This window comes from Oncorhynchus masou, chromosome 4 (genome assembly GCF_036934945.1).
Source record: "Oncorhynchus masou masou isolate Uvic2021 chromosome 4, UVic_Omas_1.1, whole genome shotgun sequence".
NCBI classification, from domain to species: Eukaryota; Metazoa; Chordata; class Actinopteri; order Salmoniformes; family Salmonidae; genus Oncorhynchus; species Oncorhynchus masou.
The window spans coordinates 3529815-3546588 of record NC_088215.1 but is presented as its reverse complement, the minus strand read 5'-3'; the positions used below and the strand labels follow the sequence as shown (position 1 = coordinate 3546588).

General features: G+C 38.8%; 1 protein-coding gene and 1 pseudogene across 1 annotated transcript in view; both read left to right on the top strand.

Moving 5' to 3' along the window:
• LOC135520267 (zinc finger protein 239-like) overlaps nt 1–16774 on the top strand; it is a 467619-nt pseudogene that overhangs the window by 334368 nt on the left and 116477 nt on the right.
• Nucleotides 1–16774, top strand: part of LOC135521696 (zinc finger protein ZFP2-like) — a 38447-nt gene that overhangs the window by 1005 nt on the left and 20668 nt on the right. The window lies entirely within an intron of this gene.

The window sequence follows — 16774 nt, the reverse complement described above, 5'->3', positions numbered from 1 at the left end:
TGTGTAATCAGGTAGACTACTCCAACTACTATATGTGTAGTCAGGTAGACTAATCCGACTACTATATGTGCAGTCAGGTAGACTAGTCTTACTTTTATATGTGTTGTCAGGTACACTAGTCTTACTTCTATATGTGTTGTCAGGTAGACTAGTCCTACTACTATATGTGTAGTCAGGTAGACTACTCCTACTACTATATATGTAGTCAGGCAGACTTGTCCTACTACTATATGTGTAGTCAGGTAGACTAGTCCTGCTACTATATGTGTAATCAGGTAGACTACTCCTACTACTATATGTGTAACCAGGTAGACTAGTCCAACTACTATATGTGTTGTCAGGTAGACTAGTCCTACTGCTATATGTGTTGTCAGGTAGACTAGTTCTACTACTATATGTGTAGTCAGGTAGACTAGTTCTACTACTATATGTGTAACCAGGTAGACTAGTCCAACTACTATATGTGTTGTCAGACAGACTAGTCCTACTACTATATGTGTTGTCAGGTAGACTAGTCCTACTACTACATGTGTAGTCAGGTAGACTAGTCTTACTGCTATATGTGTAGTCAGGTACACAAGTCGTACTGCTATATGTGTTGTCAGGTACACTAGACTTACTTCTATATGTGTTGTCAGGTACACTGGTCTTACGTCTATATGTGTAGTCAGGTAGACTAGTCCAACTACTATATGTGTTGTCAGGTAGACTAGTCCTACTACTATATGTGTAACCAGGTAGACTAGTCCTACTTCTTTTTGTGTAATCAGGTAGACTACTCCAACTACTATATGTGTAGTCAGGTAGACTAATCCGACTACTATATGTGCAGTCAGGTAGACTAGTCTTACTTTTATATGTGTTGTCAGGTACACTAGTCTTACTTCTATATGTGTTGTCAGGTAGACTAGTCCTACTACTATATGTGTAGTCAGGTAGACTACTCCTACTACTATATATGTAGTCAGGCAGACTTGTCCTACTACTATATGTGTAGTCAGGTAGACTAGTCCTGCTACTATATGTGTAATCAGGTAGACTACTCCTACTACTATATGTGTAACCAGGTAGACTAGTCCAACTACTATATGTGCAGTCAGGTACACTAGTCTTACTTCTATATGTGTTGTCAGGTAGACTAGTCCTACTACTATATGTGTAGTCAGGTAGACTACTCCTACTACTATATGTGTAACCAGGTAGACTAGTCCAACTACTATATGTGTTGTCAGATAGACTAGTCCTACTGCTATATGTGTTGTCAGGTACACTAGTCTTACTTCTATATGTGTTATCAGGTACACTAGTCTTACTTCTATATGTGTTGTCAGGAAGACGAGTCCTACTACTATATGTGTAGTCAGGTAGACTCGTCCTACTACTATATGTGTAGTCAGGTAGACTAGTCCTGCTACTATATGTGTAACCAGGTAGACTAGTCCTACTACTATATGTGTAGTCAGGTAGACTAGTCCTGCTACTATATGTGTAATCAGGTAGACTACTCCTACTACTATATGTGTAACCAGGTAGACTAGTCCTGCTACTATATGTGTAATCAGACAGACTAGTCCAACTACTATATGTGTTGTCAGGTAGACTAGTCTTACTGCTATATGTGTAGTCAGGTACACAAGTCGTACTGCTATATGTGTTGTCAGGTACACTAGACTTACTTCTATATGTGTTGTCAGGTACACTGGTCTTACGTCTATATGTGTAGTCAGGTAGACTAATCCGACTACTATATGTGTAGTCAGGTAGACTAGTCTTACTTTTATATGTGTTGTCAGGTACACTAGTCATACTTTTATATGTGTTGTCAGTTACACTAGTCTTACTTTTATATGTGATGTAAGGTACACTAGTCTTACTTCTATATGTGTTGTCAGGTAGACTAGTCCTACTACTATATGTGTAGTCAGGTAGACTAGTCCTGCTACTATATGTGTAATCAGGTAGACTACTCCTACTACTATATGTGTAACCAGGTAGACTAGTCCAACTACTATATGTGTTGTCAGGTAGACTAGTCCTACTGCTATATGTGTTGTCAGGTAGACTAGTTCTACTACTATATGTGTAGTCAGGTAGACTAGTTCTACTACTATATGTGTAACCAGGTAGACTAGTCCAACTACTATATGTGTTGTCAGACAGACTAGTCCTACTACTATATGTGTTGTCAGGTAGACTAGTCCTACTACTACATGTGTAGTCAGGTAGACTAGTCTTACTGCTATATGTGTAGTCAGGTACACAAGTCGTACTGCTATATGTGTTGTCAGGTACACTAGACTTACTTCTATATGTGTTGTCAGGTACACTGGTCTTACGTCTATATGTGTAGTCAGGTAGACTAGTCCAACTACTATATGTGTTGTCAGGTAGGCTAGTCCTACTACTATATGTGTAACCAGGTAGACTAGTCCTACTTCTTTTTGTGTAATCAGGTAGACTACTCCAACTACTATATGTGTAGTCAGGTAGACTAATCCGACTACTATATGTGCAGTCAGGTAGACTAGTCTTACTTTTATATGTGTTGTCAGGTACACTAGTCTTACTTCTATATGTGTTGTCAGGTAGACTAGTCCTACTACTATATGTGTAGTCAGGTAGACTACTCCTACTACTATATATGTAGTCAGGCAGACTTGTCCTACTACTATATGTGTAGTCAGGTAGACTAGTCCTGCTACTATATGTGTAATCAGGTAGACTACTCCTACTACTATATGTGTAACCAGGTAGACTAGTCCAACTACTATATGTGCAGTCAGGTACACTAGTCTTACTTCTATATGTGTTGTCAGGTAGACTAGTCCTACTACTATATGTGTAGTCAGGTAGACTACTCCTACTACTATATGTGTAGTCAGGTAGACTAGTCCAACTACTATATGTGTTGTCAGATAGACTAGTCCTACTGCTATATGTGTTGTCAGGTACACTAGTCTTACTTCTATATGTGTTATCAGGTACACTAGTCTTACTTCTATATGTGTTGTCAGGAAGACGAGTCCTACTACTATATGTGTAGTCAGGTAGACTCGTCCTACTACTATATGTGTAGTCAGGTAGACTAGTCCTGCTACTATATGTGTAACCAGGTAGACTAGTCCTACTACTATATGTGTAGTCAGGTAGACTAGTCCTGCTACTATATGTGTAATCAGGTAGACTACTCCTACTACTATATGTGTAACCAGGTAGACTAGTCCTGCTACTATATGTGTAATCAGACAGACTAGTCCAACTACTATATGTGTTGTCAGGTAGACTAGTCTTACTGCTATATGTGTAGTCAGGTACACAAGTCGTACTGCTATATGTGTTGTCAGGTACACTAGACTTACTTCTATATGTGTTGTCAGGTACACTGGTCTTACGTCTATATGTGTAGTCAGGTAGACTAATCCGACTACTATATGTGTAGTCAGGTAGACTAGTCTTACTTTTATATGTGTTGTCAGGTACACTAGTCATACTTTTATATGTGTTGTCAGTTACACTAGTCTTACTTTTATATGTGATGTAAGGTACACTAGTCTTACTTCTATATGTGTTGTCAGGTAGACTAGTCCTACTACTATATGTGTAGTCAGGTAGACTAGTCCTGCTACTATATGTGTAATCAGGTAGACTACTCCTACTACTATATGTGTAACCAGGTAGACTAGTCCTAATTCTATATGTGTTGTCAGGTAGTCTAGTCCTGCTACTATATGTGTAATCAGACAGACTAGTCCTACTACTATATGTGTTGTCAGGTAGACTAGTCCTACTACTATATGTGTAGTCAGGTAGACTAGTCCTGCTACTATATGTGTAATCAGGTAGACTACTCCTACTACTATATGTGTAACCAGGTAGACTAGTCCTAATTCTATATGTGTTGTCAGGTAGGCTAGTCCTGCTACTATATGTGTAATCAGACAGACTAGTCCTACTACTACATGTGTAGTCAGGTACACAAGTCGTACTGCAAATGTGTTGTCAGGTACACTAGACATACTTCTATATGTGTAGTCAGGTAGACTAGTCCTACTACTATATGTGTAGTCAGGTAGACTAGTCCTACTACTATATGTGTAGTCAGGTACACTAGTCTTACTTCTATATGTGTTGTCAGGTACACTAGTCCTACTACTATATGTGTAACCAGGTAGACTAGTCCTACTTCTTTTTGTGTAATCAGGTAGACTACTCCAACTACTATATGTGTAGTCAGGTAGACTAGTCCTACTACTATATGTGTAGTCAGGTAGACTAGTCTTACTTTTATATGTGTTGTCAGGTACACTAGTCATACTTTTATATGTGTTGTCAGGTACACTAGTCTTACTTCTATATGTGTTGTCAGGTAGATTAGTCCTACTACTATATGTGTAGTCAGGTAGACTACTCCTACTACTATATATGTAGTCAGGCAGACTTGTCCTACTGCTATATGTGTAGTCTGGTAGACTAGTCCTTCAACTATATGTGTAGTCTGGTAGACTACTCCTACTACTATATGTGTAACCAGGTAGACTAGTCATCCTACTATTTGTGTCGTCAGGTGGACTAGTCTTACTGCTATATGTGTAGTCAGGTACACAAGTCATACTGCCATATGTGTAATCAGGTACACTAGTCCTTCTACTGTATGTGTAGTCAGGTATACTAGTCTTACTTCTATATGTGTTGTCATGTACACTAGTCTTACTTCTATATGTGTTGTCATGTACACTAGTCTTAATTCTACATGTGTTGTCAGGAAGACGAGTCCTACTACTATATGTGTAGTCAGGTAGACTCGTCCTACTACTATATGTGTAGTCAGGTAGACTAGTCCTGCTACTATATGTGTAACCAGGTAGACTAGTCCTACTACTATATGTGTAGTCAGGTAGACTAGTCCTGCTACTATATGTGTAATCAGGTAGACTACTCCTACTACTATATGTGTAACCAGGTATACTAGTCCTAATTCTATATGTGTTGTCAGGTAGACTAGTCCTACTACTACATGTGTAGTCAGGTACACAAGTCGTACTGCTATATGTGTTGTCAGGTACACTAGACATACTTCTATATGTGTTGTCAGGTACACTGGTCTTACTTCTATATGTGTAGTCAGGTAGACTAGTCCTACTTCTATATGTGTAGTCAGGTACACTAGTCTTACTTCTATATGTGTTGTCAGGTACACTAGTCTTACTTCTATATGTGTTGTCAGGTACACTAGTCCTACTACTATATGTGTTGTCAGGTAGACTAGTCCTACTGCTATATGTGTTGTCAGGTAGACTAGTTATACTACTATATGTGTAGTCAGGTAGACTGGTCCTACTACTATATGTGTAGTCAGGTAGACTAGTCCTGCTACTATATGTGTAATCAGGTAGACTACTCCTACTACTATATGTGTAACCAGGTATACTAGTCCTACTACTATATGTGTTGTCAGGTAGACTAGTCCAACTACCATACGTGTTGTCAGGTACACTAGTCTTTCTTCTATATGTGTAGTCTGGTAGACTAGTCCTACTACTATATGTGTAGTCAGGTAGACTAGTCCTGCTACTATATGTGTAATCAGGTAGACTACTCCTACTACTATATGTGTTGTCAGGTAGGCTAGTCCTGCCACTACATGTGTAGTCAGGTAGACTAGTCTTACTGCTATATGTGTAGTCAGGTACACAAGTCGTACTGCTATATGTGTTGTCAGGTACACTAGACTTAATTCTATATGTGTTGTCAGGAAGACGAGTCCTACTACTATATGTGTAACCAGGTAGACTAGTCCTACTACTATATGTGTTGTCAGGTAGACTAGTCCTACAACGACATGTGTTGTCAGGTAGACTAGTCTTACAGCTAAATGTGTATTCAGGTACACAAGTCGTACTGCTACATGTGTAATCAGGTACACTACTCCTTCTACTGTATGTGCAGTCAGGTACACTAGTCTTACTTCTATATGTGTTGTCATGTACACTAGTCTTACTTCTATATGTGTTGTCAGGTACACTAGTCTTACTTCTATATGTGTTGTCAGGTACACTAGTCTTAATTCTATATGTGTTGTCAGGAAGACGAGTCCTACTACTATATGTGTAGTCAGGTAGACTCGTCCTACTACTATATGTGTAGTCAGGTAGACTAGTCCTGCTACTATATGTGTAACCAGGTAGACTAGTCCTACTACTATATGTGTAGTCAGGTAGACTAGTCCTGCTACTATATGTGTAATCAGGTAGACTACTCCTACTACTATATGTGTAGCCAGGTAGACTAGTCCTACTACTATATGTGTTGTCAGGTAGACTAGTCTTACTGCTATATGTGTAGTCAGGTACACAAGTCGTACTGCTATATGTGTTGTCAGGTACACTAGACTTACTTCTATATGTGTTGTCAGGTACACTGGTCTTACGTCTATATGTGTAGTCAGGTAGACTAGTCCTACTACTATATGTGTAACCAGGTAGACTAGTCCTACTTCTTTTTGTGTAATCAGTTAGACTACTCCAACTACTATATGTGTAGTCAGGTAGACTAATCCGACTACTATATGTGTAGTCAGGTAGACTAGTCTTACTTTTATATGTGTTGTCAGGTACACTAGTCATACTTTTATATGTGTTGTCAGGTACACTAGTCTTACTTTTATATGTGTTGTCAGGTACACTGGTCTTACTTCTATATGTGTAGTCAGGTAGACTAGTCCTACTACTATATGTGTAGTCAGGTACACTAGTCTTACTTCTATATGTGTAGTCAGGTACACTAGTCTTACTTCTATATGTGTTGTCAGGTACACTAGTCTTACTTCTATATGTGTAGTCAGGTATACTAGTCCTACTACTATATGTGTAGTCAGGTAGACTAGTCCAACTACTATATGTGTTGTCAGGTAGACTAGTCCTACTACTATATGTGTAACCAGGTAGACTAGTCCTACTTCTTTTTGTGTAATCAGGTAGACTACTCCAACTACTATATGTGTAGTCAGGTAGACTAATCCGACTACTATATTTGTAGTCAGGTAGACTAGTCTTACTTTAATATGTGTTGTCAGGTACACTAGTCATACTTTTATATGTGTTGTCAGGTACACTAGTCTTACTTCTATATGTGTTGTCAGGTAGACTAGTCCTACTACTATATGTGTAGTCAGGTAGACTACTCCTACTACTATATATGTAGTCAGGCAGACTTGTCCTACTGCTATATGTGTAGTCTGGTAGACTAGTCCTTCTACTATATGTGTAGTCTGGTAGACTACTCCTACTACTATATGTGTAACCAGGTAGACTAGTCCTTCTACTATATGTGTCGTCAGGTGGACTAGTCTTACTGCTATATGTGTAGTCAGGTACACAAGTCATACTGCTATATGTGTAATCAGGTACACTAGTCCTTCTACTGTATGTGTAGTCAGGTATACTAGTCTTACTTCTATATGTGTTGTCATGTACACTAGTCTTACTTCTATATGTGTTGTCAGGTACACTAGTCTTAATTCTATATGTGTTGTCAGGAAGACGAGTCCTACTACTATATGTGTAACCAGGTAGACTAGTCCTACTACTATATGTGTTGTCAGGTAGACTAGTCCTACAACGACATGTGTAGTCAGGTAGACTAGTCTTACAGCTAAATGTGTATTCAGGTACACAAGTCGTACTGCTACATGTGTAATCAGGTACACTACTCCTTCTACTGTATGTGCAGTCAGGTACACTAGTCTTACTTCTATATGTGTTGTCATGTACACTAGTCTTACTTCTATATGTGTTGTCAGGTACACTAGTCTTACTTCTATATGTGTTGTCAGGTACACTAGTCTTAATTCTATATGTGTTGTCAGGAAGACGAGTCCTACTACTATATGTGTAGTCAGGTAGAGTCGTCCTACTACTATATGTGTAGTCAGGTAGACTAGTCCTGCTACTATATGTGTAACCAGGTAGACTAGTCCTACTACTATATGTGTAGTCAGGTAGACTAGTCCTGCTACTATATGTGTAATCAGGTAGACTACTCCTACTACTATATGTGTAGCCAGGTAGACTAGTCCTAATACTATATGTGTTGTCAGGTAGACTAGTCCTACCACTACATGTGTAGTCAGGTAGACTAGTCTTACTGCTATATGTGTAGTCAGGTACACAAGTCGTACTGCTATATGTGTTGTCAGGTACACTAGACTTACTTCTATATGTGTTGTCAGGTACACTGGTCTTACGTCTATATGTGTAGTCAGGTAGACTAGTCCTACTACTATATGTGTAACCAGGTAGACTAGTCCTACTTCTTTTTGTTTAATCAGGTAGACTACTCCAACTACTATATGTGTAGTCAGGTAGACTAATCCGACTACTATATGTGTAGTCAGGTAGACTAGTCTTACTTTTATATGTGTTGTCAGGTACACTAGTCATACTTTTATATGTGTTGTCAGGTACACTAGTCTTACTTTTATATGTGTTGTCAGGTACACTAGTCTTACTTCTATATGTGTTGTCAGGTAGACTAGTCCTACTACTATATGTGTAGTCAGGTAGACTACTCCTACTACTATATATGTAGTCAGGCAGACTTGTCCTACTGCTATATGTGTAGTCTGGTAGACTAGTCCTTCTACTATATGTGTAGTCTGGTAGACTACTCCTACTACTATATGTGTTGTCAGGTAGACTAGTCCTACTACTATATGTGTTGTCAGGTAGCCTAGTCTTACTTCTATATGTGTTGTCATGTACACTAGTCTTACTTCTATATGTGTTGTCAGGTACACTAGTCTTACTTCTATATGTGTAGTCTGGTAGACTAGTCCTACTACTATATGTGTTGTCATGTACACTAGTCTTACTTCTATATGTGTTGTCAGGTACACTAGTCTTACTTCTATATGTGTAGTCTGGTAGACTAGTCCTACTACTATATGTGTTGTCAGGTAGACTAGTCCTACTACTATGTGTAGTCAGGTAGACTCGTCCTACTACTATATGTGTAGTCAGGTAGACTAGTCCTGCTACTATATGTGTAACCAGGTAGACTAGTCCTACTACTATATGTGTAGTCAGGTAGACTAGTCCTGCTACTATATGTGTAATCAGGTAGACTACTCCTACTACTATATGTGTAACCAGGTAGACTAGTCCTAATTCTATATGTGTTGTCAGGTAGACTAGTCCTACTCTATATGTGTAATTAGGTAGACCAGTCCTACTACTATATGTTTAGTCAGGTAGACTAGTCCTGCTACTATATGTGTAGTCTGGTAGACTAGTCCTTCTACTATATGTGTAGTCTGGTAGACTACTCCTTCTACTATATGTGTAACAAGGTAGACTAGTCCTACTACTATATGTGTCGTCAGGTGGACTAGTCCTACTCTATATGTGTAATTAGGTAGACCAGTCCTACTACTATATGTGTAATCAGGTAGACTACCCCTACTACTATATGTGTAATCAGGTAGACTACTACTACTATTATATGTGTTGTCACGTACACTAGTCCTACTACTATATGTGTGTCAGGAGTACTAGTCCTACTCTATATGTGTAATTAGGTTGACCAGTCCTACTACTATATGTTTAGTCAGGTAGACTAGTCCTGCTACTATATGTGTTGTCACGGAGACTAGTGCTACAACTACATGTGTTGTCAGGTAGACTAGTCTTACTGCTATATGTGTAATCAGGTGCACTAGTCCTTCTACTGTATGTGTAGTCAGGTACACTAGTCTTACTACTATATGTATTGTCAGGTAGACTAGTCCTACTACTATATGTGTTGTCAGGTGGACTAGTCCTACTACTCTATGTTTAACAGGTCGACCAGTCCTACTACTACTATATGTGTAACCAGGTAGACTAGTCCTACTTCTTTTTGTGTAATCAGGTAGACTACTCCAACTACTATATGTGTAGTCAGGTAGACTAGTCTTACTTTTATATGTGTTGTCAGGTACACTAGTCATACTTTTATATGTGTTGTCAGGTACACTAGTCTTACTTTTATATGTGTTGTCAGGTACACTAGTCTTACTTCTATATGTGTTGTCAGGTAGACTACTCCTACTACTATATATATAGTCAGTCAGACTTGTCCTACTACTGTATGTGTAGTCAGGTAGACTACTCCTACTACTATATATGTAGTCATGCAGACTTGTCCTACTGCTATATGTGTAGTCAGGTAGACTACTACTACTATTATATGTGTTGTCACGTACACTAATCCTACTAATATATGTGTCGTCAGGTGGACTAGTCCTACTCTATATGTGTAATTAGGTAGACCATTCCTACTACTATATGTGTAATCAGGTAGACTACTACTACTACTATATGTGTTGTCACGTACACTAGTCCTACTACTATATGTGTAACCAGGTAGACTAGTCCTACTACTATATGTGTAGTCAGGTAGACTAGTCCTGCTACTATATGTGTAATCAGGTAGACTACTCCTACTACTATATGTGTAGCCAGGTAGACTAGTCCTAATACTATATGTGTTGTCAGGTAGACTAGTCCTACCACTACATGTGTAGTCAGGTACACTGGTCTTACGTCTATATGTGTTGTCAGGTACACTAGACTTACTTCTATATGTGTTGTCAGGTACACTGGTCTTACGTCTATATGTGTAGTCAGGTAGACTAGTCCTACTACTATATGTGTAACCAGGTAGACTAGTCCTACTTCTTTTTGTTTAATCAGGTAGACTACTCCAACTACTATATGTGTAGTCAGGTAGACTAATCCGACTACTATATGTGTAGTCAGGTAGACTAGTCTTACTTTTATATGTGTTGTCAGGTACACTAGTCATACTTTTATATGTGTTGTCAGGTACACTAGTCTTACTTTTATATGTGTTGTCAGGTACACTAGTCTTACTTCTATATGTGTTGTCAGGTACACTAGTCTTACTTCTATATGTGTAGTCTGGTAGACTAGTCCTACTACTATATGTGTAGTCAGGTAGACTAGTCCTACTACTATATGTGTAGTCAGGTAGACTAGTCTTACTGCTATATGTGTAGTCAGGTACACAAGTCGTACTGCTATATGTGAAATCAGGTCCACTTGTCCTTCTACAGTATGTGTAGTCAGGTACACTAGTCTTACTTCTACATGTGTTGTCAGGTACACTAGTCTTACTTCTACATGTGTTGTCAGGTACACTAGTCTTACTTCTATATGTGTAGTCAGGTAGACTAGTCCTACTACTATATGTGTAGTCAGGTAGACTAGTCCTACTACTATATGTGTAGTCAGGTAGACTAGTCCTACTACTATATGTGTTGTCAGGTAGACTAGTCCTACTACTATATGTGTTGTCAGGTAGACTAGTCCTACTACTATATGTGTAGTCAGGTAGACTAGTCCTACTACTATATGTGTAGTCAGGTAGACTAGTCCTGCTACTATATGTGTAACCAGGTAGACTACTCCTACTACTATATGTGTTGTCAGGGAGACTAGTCCTACAACTACATGTGTTGTCAGGTAGACTAGTCTTACTGCTATATGTGTAGTCAGGTACACAAGTCGTACTGCTATATGTGAAATCAGGTCCACTTGTCCTTCTACTGTATGTGTATTCAGGTACACTAGTCTTACTTCTACATGTGTTGTCAGGTACACTAGTCTTACTTCTACATGTGTTGTCAGGTACACAAGTCTTCTACATGTGTTGTCAGGTACACTAGTCTTACTTCTATATGTGTAGTCTGGTAGACTAGTCCTACTACTATATGTGTTGTCAGGTAGCCTAGTCTTACTTCTATATGTGTTGTCATGTACACTAGTCTTACTTCTATATGTGTTGTCAGGTACACTAGTCTTACTTCTATATGTGTAGCCTGGTAGACTAGTCCTACTACTATATGTGTTGTCAGGTAGACTAGTCCTACTACTATGTGTAGTCAGGTAGACTCGTCCTACTACTATATGTGTAGTCAGGTAGACTAGTCCTGCTACTATATGTGTAACCAGGTAGACTAGTCCTACTACTATATGTGTAGTCAGGTAGACTAGTCCTGCTACTATATGTGTAATCAGGTAGACTACTCCTACTACTATATGTGTAACCAGGTAGACTAGTCCTAATTCTATATGTGTTGTCAGGTAGACTAGTCCTACTCTATATGTGTAATTAGGTAGACCAGTCCTACTACTATATGTTTAGTCAGGTAGACTAGTCCTGCTACTATATGTGTAGTCTGGTAGACTAGTCCTTCTACTATATGTGTAGTCTGGTAGACTACTCCTACTACTATATGTGTAACAAGGTAGACTAGTCCTACTACTATATGTGTCGTCAGGTGGACTAGTCCTACTCTATATGTGTAATTAGGTAGACCAGTCCTACTACTATATGTGTAATCAGGTAGACTACCCCTACTACTATATGTGTAATCAGGTAGACTACTACTACTATTATATGTGTTGTCACGTACACTAGTCCTACTACTATATGTGTGTCAGGAGTACTAGTCCTACTCTATATGTGTAATTAGGTTGACCAGTCCTACTACTATATGTTTAGTCAGGTAGACTAGTCCTGCTACTATATGTGTTGTCACGGAGACTAGTCCTACAACTACATGTGTAGTCAGGTAGACTAGTCTTACTGCTATATGTGTAATCAGGTGCACTAGTCCTTCTACTGTATGTGTAGTCAGGTACACTAGTCTTACTACTATATGTATTGTCAGGTAGACTAGTCCTACTACTATATGTGTTGTCAGGTGGACTAGTCCTACTACTCTATGTGTAACAGGTCGACCAGTCCTACTACTACTATATGTGTAACCAGGTAGACTAGTCCTACTTCTTTTTGTGTAATCAGGTAGACTACTCCAACTACTATATGTGTAGTCAGGTAGACTAGTCTTACTTTTATATGTGTTGTCAGGTACACTAGTCATACTTTTATATGTGTTGTCAGGTACACTAGTCTTACTTTTATATGTGTTGTCAGGTACACTAGTCTTACTTCTATATGTGTTGTCAGGTAGACTACTCCTACTACTATATATATAGTCAGTCAGACTTGTCCTACTACTGTATGTGTAACCAGGTAGACTAGTCCTACTTCTTTTTGTTTAATCAGGTAGACTACTCCAACTACTATATGTGTAGTCAGGTAGACTAATCCGACTACTATATGTGTAGTCAGGTAGACTAGTCTTACTTTTATATGTGTTGTCAGGTACACTAGTCATACTTTTATATGTGTTGTCAGGTACACTAGTCTTACTTTTATATGTGTTGTCAGGTACACTAGTCTTACTTCTATATGTGTTGTCAGGTAGACTAGTCCTACTACTATATGTGTAGTCAGGTAGACTACTCCTACTACTATATATGTAGTCAGGCAGACTTGTCCTACTGCTATATGTGTAGTCTGGTAGACTAGTCCTTCTACTATATGTGTAGTCTGGTAGACTACTCCTACTACTATATGTGTTGTCAGGTAGACTAGTCCTACTACTATATGTGTTGTCAGGTAGCCTAGTCTTACTTCTATATGTGTTGTCATGTACACTAGTCTTACTTCTATATGTGTTGTCAGGTACACTAGTCTTACTTCTATATGTGTAGTCTGGTAGACTAGTCCTACTACTATATGTGTTGTCATGTACACTAGTCTTACTTCTATATGTGTTGTCAGGTACACTAGTCTTACTTCTATATGTGTAGTCTGGTAGACTAGTCCTACTACTATATGTGTTGTCAGGTAGACTAGTCCTACTACTATGTGTAGTCAGGTAGACTCGTCCTACTACTATATGTGTAGTCAGGTAGACTAGTCCTGCTACTATATGTGTAACCAGGTAGACTAGTCCTACTACTATATGTGTAGTCAGGTAGACTAGTCCTGCTACTATATGTGTAATCAGGTAGACTACTCCTACTACTATATGTGTAACCAGGTAGACTAGTCCTAATTCTATATGTGTTGTCAGGTAGACTAGTCCTACTCTATATGTGTAATTAGGTAGACCAGTCCTACTACTATATGTTTAGTCAGGTAGACTAGTCCTGCTACTATATGTGTAGTCTGGTAGACTAGTCCTTCTACTATATGTGTAGTCTGGTAGACTACTCCTTCTACTATATGTGTAACAAGGTAGACTAGTCCTACTACTATATGTGTCGTCAGGTGGACTAGTCCTACTCTATATGTGTAATTAGGTAGACCAGTCCTACTACTATATGTGTAATCAGGTAGACTACCCCTACTACTATATGTGTAATCAGGTAGACTACTACTACTATTATATGTGTTGTCACGTACACTAGTCCTACTACTATATGTGTCGTCAGGAGTACTAGTCCTACTCTATATGTGTAATTAGGTTGACCAGTCCTACTACTATATGTTTAGTCAGGTAGACTAGTCCTGCTACTATATGTGTTGTCACGGAGACTAGTGCTACAACTACATGTGTTGTCAGGTAGACTAGTCTTACTGCTATATGTGTAATCAGGTGCACTAGTCCTTCTACTGTATGTGTAGTCAGGTACACTAGTCTTACTACTATATGTATTGTCAGGTAGACTAGTCCTACTACTATATGTGTTGTCAGGTGGACTAGTCCTACTACTCTATGTTTAACAGGTCGACCAGTCCTACTACTACTATATGTGTAACCAGGTAGACTAGTCCTACTTCTTTTTGTGTAATCAGGTAGACTACTCCAACTACTATATGTGTAGTCAGGTAGACTAGTCTTACTTTTATATGTGTTGTCAGGTACACTAGTCATACTTTTATATGTGTTGTCAGGTACACTAGTCTTACTTTTATATGTGTTGTCAGGTACACTAGTCTTACTTCTATATGTGTTGTCAGGTAGACTACTCCTACTACTATATATATAGTCAGTCAGACTTGTCCTACTACTGTATGTGTAGTCAGGTAGACTACTCCTACTACTATATATGTAGTCATGCAGACTTGTCCTACTGCTATATGTGTAGTCAGGTAGACTAGTCCTACTCTATATGTGTAATTAGGTAGACCATTCCTACTACTATATGTGTAATCAGGTAGACTACTACTACTACTATATGTGTTGTCACGTACACTAGTCCTACTACTATATGTGTAACCAGGTAGACTAGTCCTACTACTATATGTGTAGTCAGGTAGACTAGTCCTGCTACTATATGTGTAATCAGGTAGACTACTCCTACTACTATATGTGTAGCCAGGTAGACTAGTCCTAATACTATATGTGTTGTCAGGTAGACTAGTCCTACCACTACATGTGTAGTCAGGTACACTGGTCTTACGTCTATATGTGTTGTCAGGTACACTAGACTTACTTCTATATGTGTTGTCAGGTACACTGGTCTTACGTCTATATGTGTAGTCAGGTAGACTAGTCCTACTACTATATGTGTAACCAGGTAGACTAGTCCTACTTCTTTTTGTTTAATCAGGTAGACTACTCCAACTACTATATGTGTAGTCAGGTAGACTAATCCGACTACTATATGTGTAGTCAGGTAGACTAGTCTTACTTTTATATGTGTTGTCAGGTACACTAGTCATACTTTTATATGTGTTGTCAGGTACACTAGTCTTACTTTTATATGTGTTGTCAGGTACACTAGTCTTACTTCTATATGTGTTGTCAGGTACACTAGTCTTACTTCTATATGTGTAGTCTGGTAGACTAGTCCTACTACTATATGTGTAGTCAGGTAGACTAGTCCTACTACTATATGTGTAGTCAGGTAGACTAGTCTTACTGCTATATGTGTAGTCAGGTACACAAGTCGTACTGCTATATGTGAAATCAGGTCCACTTGTCCTTCTACAGTATGTGTAGTCAGGTACACTAGTCTTACTTCTACATGTGTTGTCAGGTACACTAGTCTTACTTCTACATGTGTTGTCAGGTACACTAGTCTTACTTCTATATGTGTAGTCAGGTAGACTAGTCCTACTACTATATGTGTAGTCAGGTAGACTAGTCCTACTACTATATGTGTAGTCAGGTAGACTAGTCCTACTACTATATGTGTTGTCAGGTAGACTAGTCCTACTACTATATGTGTTGTCAGGTAGACTAGTCCTACTACTATATGTGTAGTCAGGTAGACTAGTCCTACTACTATATGTGTAGTCAGGTAGACTAGTCCTGCTACTATATGTGTAACCAGGTAGACTACTCCTACTACTATATGTGTTGTCAGGGAGACTAGTCCTACAACTACATGTGTTGTCAGGTAGACTAGTCTTACTGCTATATGTGTAGTCAGGTACACAAGTCGTACTGCTATATGTGAAATCAGGTCCACTTGTCCTTCTACTGTATGTGTATTCAGGTACACTAGTCTTACTTCTACATGTGTTGTCAGGTACACTAGTCTTACTTCTACATGTGTTGTCAGGTACACAAGTCTTCTACATGTGTTGTCAGGTACACTAGTCTTACTTCTATATGTGTAGTCTGGTAGACTAGTCCTACTACTATATGTGTTGTCAGGTAGCCTAGTCTTACTTCTATATGTGTTGTCATGTACACTAGTCTTACTTCTATATGTGTTGTCAGGTACACTAGTCTTACTTCTATATGTGTAGCCTGGTAGACTAGTCCTACTACTATATGTGTTGTCAGGTAGACTAGTCCTACTACTATGTGTAGTCAGGTAGACTCGTCCTACTACTATATGTGTAGTCAGGTAGACTAGTCCTGCTACTATATGTGTAACCAGGTAGACTAGTCCTACTACTATAT